Source organism: Calypte anna, chromosome 23, assembly GCF_003957555.1.
Source record: "Calypte anna isolate BGI_N300 chromosome 23, bCalAnn1_v1.p, whole genome shotgun sequence".
Taxonomy (NCBI): Eukaryota; Metazoa; Chordata; class Aves; order Apodiformes; family Trochilidae; genus Calypte; species Calypte anna.
The window spans coordinates 3,942,516-3,949,663 of NC_044268.1; positions in this window are offsets into that span (position 1 = coordinate 3,942,516).

The following is a 7,148-nucleotide window of genomic DNA, read 5'->3' on the forward strand; positions in this document are numbered from 1 at the left end:
GTTGCAGAGTACCCCCTAGGCACCTTTGGCAGTTGTGTGTCTGAAAGATGGGTTTGGTGGCTGTCACATCCAAGGCTGTCTCTCCCATCACAACTTATTAGTCTTGAACCTCTTATTGTTGTTCTTGCACCCTTATTATTATGATTGCAGCTCTGTTATGATTATTCTTGCACCCCTATTGCTGCCCACCTTCTGTTGCACCTGCAGTCAAACCCTGCCCATCACCTGCCAAGCTCCTGCAGAGAGATTTTCATGGAAGATGCTTCCAAAAGCCCAATGAACAGGTCTCTAATAACTTCCCAACACACTCTTAGCAGACAGTGATTCCATTTTTCAATGACAATCAAATCCTTTAGTTCAGGCAGCAATTTGAAGTGTGACTGGTAAGTACAGGGATTCTTTGAGGCACCAGACCTCGAGTGCAGCTTTGGGATGTAATGACCATTTCATCTGTAACACCCTCCCTGATATCTGCTCCCAACCACTGGCATCTCCTTCCCTGGGTAAAAAGTCACTGGCCCAGCCCACCTGGGAGCAGGAGCTGGAGAAGACACAGGCAGCCCCCTTTGTTTCTTGGTTTTAGAAATGAAGAGGGGTTTTGGGAAAAATATACTGAGGGAAATGAAAGCTGATGTGACCTTGATGGAATTAAGGCTATTGATCAGGCTGGGAGCTTGGCGTTGCTAATGCCATCAATAAGAAATGTGATATTGCAGCAGTCAGGATGGATGATTTATGGCATGTCTATAGGTTTAATAATCTTTTCCCTCTTCCCAGCACCCTCCATTCGTGGATCTCAAAGTGTTTTGGAAGTGTTAATGATGGAGTGCTTGGAGTCATGCAGTGGTGTGCCCAACACTGCTCCCAAAGGATGGGCACTGCTCCTGCTGGAGACCAGACCAAGCATGGTTAAAAGCTGCTTTATGCCTCTTTTAAGCAGGTGGCTAGTGAGAATTGTTCCCACTTAGTGAAAAAAAAAGAAAAAAATCCACATTTTGTAGCTGTAATTCACAGTTGTGTTGATTGCTGACTTGCACAGCCCGTGTGGCTGGAGCCAAGCCAGCCCCTGGCCTCGGGTCCTCTGGGTGACACCCTCAGGGACATCTCTGCAGGAGCTTTTGGTGGGGAACAACTGCAGAGAAACAAAACCTAATCCTGCCCAGTGCCTTTGTCACAAGCTCATGTCCAACCATCCTTGCAGGGGATGGGGAACAGCAGCTTCAAGCAGGTCTCAAAGTGCTGAAGGAGCCAACAAGAGGTTTGTGACCTGCAGCCTCACAGCCCAGGGCTGGTGATGAAGTGAGAAATGTGGAGTTGTAATTAACAGAGAGACTTCGGGGTTCCTGGGGGGTACCTGGGCATGGCAGGCACCTGGCTAAATTGCCTGGCACCTCATTTATTCAGGACCCAGCACCAGACTGCAGTTTGTTTTATTGATTTCCTTGTAGAACACGACTCTATAAACAGCAAATCTGCTGGGGATTTTCTCTCCTTTTCCTGCAAGAGAGGAAATAAAGGGCAAAAGAGAGAGGACAGGAAGGAGCAGGCAGAGAAAAGACATTTTCAGTGGGCCATAATAATGGATCTGGCACCAGGCTGCCTTCTGGTGGGAGCAAAGTTATTGCCATGGAAATCATCTTTTCAGAGGTGCCAGAGCTGGAACTGGGCTCAGCCCACACTGCCCAGGGCTCCCCAACCCAGGCCATTTCACTTTTCCCTCTGCTTTTCTCCATTTATCACCTTTATGTTGTTACCCAAGGCAGATTCTGCCCTAAGTTGTGCTGGGGTAGATCCAGGGGAAGGCAGGGAAGGCAGCAGCAGCCCAGCAGAGCAGGGGTAGGGTTAAGTATTTATTAGTTATTAGTAGTTATTATTAGTTATTGCCCAGTGGTTTGTGCAAGGCTGTTTACCCAGACTGTGCTTCCACAGATGGAGGGCTCTGCAGCCCTCTGGACAGAAAAATATGTATGTTCTGCATAAGAGGATTAAATGTCTATGAGCCATTCTAAATTCATGGTTTTTTGTATTTTATTCCTAGATCCTTTATTGAGCTCAGGTTGGGCTCAAGACCCATTTCCAGTGTCTCCCCCTTTTCCTTTTGGCCTTTCAAGGGGCTGATTTGTCTCCCACACCTGGAGTTCTCCCCTGCCATGCCACATGCAGATGGGGGGACCTCCAGATGCCACAGGAAATACAGAGGAAAAAAACCTCTTCCAGAGCAGAGGAACTCTGGGTTTCCTCATTCACTTTGTCTTTCTGGAAAGAAATTGCTCCCCATTTAGAAAGCAAGCATGAAAAAGCCCAGCAGCTGAGTGACCTGGAAGCAATTATGGGGGTGCTGATGGTTTTCCCAGGGGCATCTGCCCCTCTCAGCTCCAAGCACTAAGCTGCTCTGCTATAAATGCCCCTTCCAGGTAACCCCAACCCTTTGGGAAGATGTGGTTCTGTCCCATACCTTGCAAAATGCTTGCTGAGCACCCCAGAAGCTTCATCTGAAGCTTGCATGAGTTTGGTGCCTGGAAAGCCCAAGATGGGGGTGTCCCTGCTGCCCAGGAGAGATGGAGAGTGCCCTGCAAGGAGGTAACAGGGCGTGGGGCATGGGGGTAACAGGATGGAGGGGGGGAAGCAGGAGAAATAATGTGTTTGCCTGGGCTCTGCTCTTTGCTGGGCTGTAGCCCTGGCCAGGGCCTGGGTGCAGCATGAGTGCAAGTGCCAGTTCCTCAGCCAAGAGGAGAATGAGGCTGGGAATTAATCCTGCTAATGAAATGTCAGGATTAGTTTGGATGTCCTTGTCACCAGGGCAGGGTGGCAGTGTGTGAGGGGTGCTGAAGGGTCCCTGGGACAAGGGGGGCTCTTGACTCCTCCTGGAAGGACCCCAGGTTGTTCATGGCTGGTGTTGGGGTGGGCTGAGAGGAAACTCCAAGCTTGGACTTGAGGGGCTCCAGGGAGGGCAGGAGCTGCACCCAGCAAGGGCAGCATCTCCTCTGGTCTGACAGCACCCAGAGCCCTGGGGTCACAGGATCAGCACCCAGCCAGCCAGCCAGGGCTTGGGCTGTCCTGACACCCCCAGACCCCCTGTGATCCTAAGAGCACCCCAGTGTCACCTAAATTCTTGTTTTTATTTTCTCTGCTGCATGCAGCCTCTGGAGCTTTAGGAGACCCAATGTTTGCAGGCTGCTGTCAGGAGGGAGAGTTTAAAAACAGAGCAGGCTGCATCTAATCGAGCAAGAAAAGGACCAAGGCACTAATCCTGACCCTGTTCATGTCTTGGCTGAGTTGTGCAGGGGCTGGGACTGTGGGTACAGCTGTGGACAGGGGCTGGGCACCTGGGAGGTGGGCTGGGGGGCCCTTAATTGGGGAGGGGGAAGGCAGCAAAGCCCATAGCCCCCTCATGCCCCCCCTGAGCTGTTGCCCCACTCCAGCCTCCCAATTCCTTCCTATCAGCATGAAGTAATTAAGTTCATAAGGCATCAGACAATCAGCCAGCAGCCCACAAGACGTTGTGTTTAATCATGTACTAATGGCATGTTCTTGGCAATAATTACAAGATAACAGTGTTTGCAGGCTGTAATCAGAACAATTCCAGTAATTAAATCAGCCTTTTGTCAGAGCTCTCCTTCCCCCTTTGCTGGGAGGGGTTGGGGGGACTCCTCTGAGGGAAAAGCAAGTGGCCCCCAGGAAGCACTGGGAGTACTGGTAGCCCACTGGCCACTGCCACCACCACCACACCACACCCTCGATGAGCCCCAGGGGTATGGGGCTGCTTGCAGTGGGCTCAGGGGACACAGACCCCTTCCCAGGGCAGGTGACCTTGTCCTGATGGCCCCAGGGATGTGTGGGGCTGGGGATGCTGCAGTGGGAGAGGCACAAAGGGCAGGAATTAACCCCTGTGCCTTACCTCCAGCATCCAACTCACCCCAGATCCCCCCGTCCCTCCTGTGCCTCACAGCCCAGCTGATTCCTTTCTGCCTGGGTACAAATCTACAGCACTTTTGTTTTAATTATTATTTTCCCACAGAAGGAAGCCCCTATCTCACGTTCAGGCCTGTTCCCAAATGCACTCACCCACAAACCTTTAATTTGGTTTCTAATAAGGTTTCCCAGCCTCATTATCAAAGCCAGGCTCACCATTTACATGTAACCAAATGGGCTATTACCAAAGTTAATTCCCTGTGACACCGAGTCCCTGCTCTGCAACAGATTTGTCACTTTTTTGGGAGGTTGAGCCCGTTTCCAACTTTAATCTAGTCCTGGAGCAGCATCCTGGCTTGGGACAGGACCACAGCACTCTTGTCCCCATCAGAAGGGAGATTTATCCCTTGGATGCTGCTGATGGAGCAGGACATTGATTTCCCGGAGTGTCCCAGCCCTGGTGGCTCCGTTCACCACGAGCAGCAGAGCAAACTCTTTAAAAAATAACCCCCTCTCTTCTAAGAGACAAAAATAATTCATCGAACAATAATCCAAGACTAAAAGTAAGCAGTTTTATGGCTCCTCCAATAATTAACTTAGTTCTCAGCTGTTCATTTACGTACCCAAAGTCCTCCGTTTAATATTCTAATTTGTGGTTAATCATCTATCAAGAGAACAAACGGTGATTAGCTCATTTTTACCTCCTCGAGGGTGAGGGAGGCAATTTGGTCTAATCAATGCTTGCTCGAGGAAACTTTTCTCTCATTCCCTGAATTATTCATGTGGCAGAGCTGCCCCTCCCTCCCCACGGGCACTGGTGGTGGCCCATGTGCCACCGGAGTGTCACCAGGATGGGAGGGAAGGGAAGGATGATGCAGTGGGTGACCACTTCATTTTGGATGAGCCAAAATCAGGCCAAGTGAAATTCAAGTGAAATTCAAAGTTAAAAGTCAAGTTTCAATATTCTTTTACATAGTCAGATTTTTAACTCGTGGTGGAGGAAGAGCCCATTCCTGGGATAACATGGATAGAGCCTGGTGGTTCTGGCCTCTCCAGTTCTCTTTTGCTTACAGAGAGTCTGGGGTGGTCCCTAGGGTGTCCTGAGCTGGGTGGGTGGGAAGGGTCCCAGGGATGGAAGGGAAGGGTCTGGCTGCAGCACTGATGCCACATTCAGCTGCAGGAATGGTGCTCGTGGGACAAGTGGTGCTTGTCCAAGTGCCCAGCAGAGCCAGCATGATCAGCCCTGAATGGCAGCAATCAGAGGCCCCTAATTACTGCAACCTGCAGGAATTGGACTGCCATTTATTTTTATTTTTTTTTCCCCACAGCTTTCAAAGGAGGAGGGGGGAAGAGGAGGAAAGTTGTGACTCCTGCGGGTCTTGATGGGGCAATTGGTGTGAGCCCAGAGGGAGCTGCCCTGATTCCCTTTCTTTGATTCCCTTTTGTCTCTCCCATCAGGGGAAAGCCTTGTGATGATGCTTGGCTTCACACCTCCCTGTGCCTGCACAGCCCAGCTGGGGAGCGGGTTCTTAAAGCCCTGAGAATAACTCTAAAAGGTTCCACACATTTTATGCTTTGAAAAGAAGTCGTGACTGGCCATGGCCCAGCCCCTGATGGTTGGATAACTGGGAACAGGGAATAGGTTGGGCTCCCCTCAGCTCCTGCAGATCATGGAAGCTGCTTATCCCCAAAACCCCAAGGGCTGTGAGGGGTGGGACAGGGGAGGTGACAAGGTCCTGGGCTGGCTCCCCATCCACGGGAGAATCTATGGTGTGAAATCAGGGCAGAAGCAGCTGAAAAAGAAAAGAGCAGGACCTCCAGCCAGCTGCTACTCTGGCACTTTAATTAAAAGCTGATCTTAATTAAATTAAAAGCTGGGTTAAGAATTGGTTGGAGGGCCGGGCCCAGAGAGTGGTACTGAATGGGGCTGCTTCCAGTTGGCGGCCGGTCACCAGCGGTGTCCCCCAGGGATCAGTGCTGGGCCCAGTCCTGTTCAATATCTTCATTGATGACTTGGATGAGGGGATTGAGTCCATCATCAGCAAGTTTGCTGATGACACCAAGCTGGGGAGAAGTGTTGATCAGCTGGAAGGCAGGAGGATTCTGCAGAGGGACCTGGACAGACTGGAGAGATGGGCTGACTCCAATGGGATGAGCTTCAACATTCCAAGTGCTGGGTCCTGCACTTTGGCCACAACAACCCCATGGGGAGCTCCAGGCTGGGCACAGAGTGGCAGAAAGGGACCTGGGAGTCTGGATTGACAAGAAACTGAACATGAGCCAGCAGTGTGCCCAGGTGGCCAAGAAGGCCAATGGCATCCTGGGCTGGCTCAGGAACAGCGTGGCCAGCAGGTCCAGGGAAGGGATTCTGCCCCTGTGCTCAGCTCTGGTGAGGCCACAGCTTGAGTCCTGTGTCCAGTTCTGGGCCCCTCAGCCCCTCAGGAAGGAGATTGAGGTGCTGGAGCAGGTCCAGAGAAGAGCAAGGAGGCTGTGAAGGGATCCAGCACAAGTCCTGTGAGGAAGGGCTGAGGAGCTGGGGGTGTTGAGGCTGGAGAAGAGGAGGCTCAGGGAAGACCTCATCACTCTCTCCAACTCCCTGAAAGGAGGTTGGAGCCAGGGGGGCGTTGGGCTCTTTTCCCAGGCAACTCTCAGCAAGACAAGAGGGCAGGGTCTCAAGTTGTGCCAGGGGAGGTTTAGGTTGGAGATTAGAAAGAATTTTTTCACGGAAAGGGTGATCAGACATTGGAACGGGCTGCCTGGGGAGGTGGTGGACTCTTCGTCCCTGGAGACATTTAAAAAGCGACTGGATGTGGCACTCAGTGCCATGGTCTGGTGACTGTGGCAGTAGTTGATCAAGGGTTGGACTCGATGATCTCTGAGGTCCCTTCCAACCCAGCCTATTCTATGATTCATTAATCAGGTGCTGAGCAGGGGGAACTCCTCATTTCTTCCCCCGCAGCCCAGAGCAAAGGGAAGAGCTCAGCTCCGGGCCAGGTTGGGCACCAGGAGGGAGCCCCTGGCAGGGCTGAGAACTGAGTTTTAGTGGCAATGAGCAAAGCGTGGGCTCCCTGGGAGGTGTAGGATTCCACGGGCATTCAGCTCCCTCTCGTGGGGGAAAAAAATCCCGCAAAAAAAGAGATTATCGGGGCTGTGCGGCCGGGATGCGGCCCCAGATGTGCAGCACAGCTGGAGCCCGGGGCCAACGGGGAGGGCTGAGAACCTGAATTCCTGTCGGG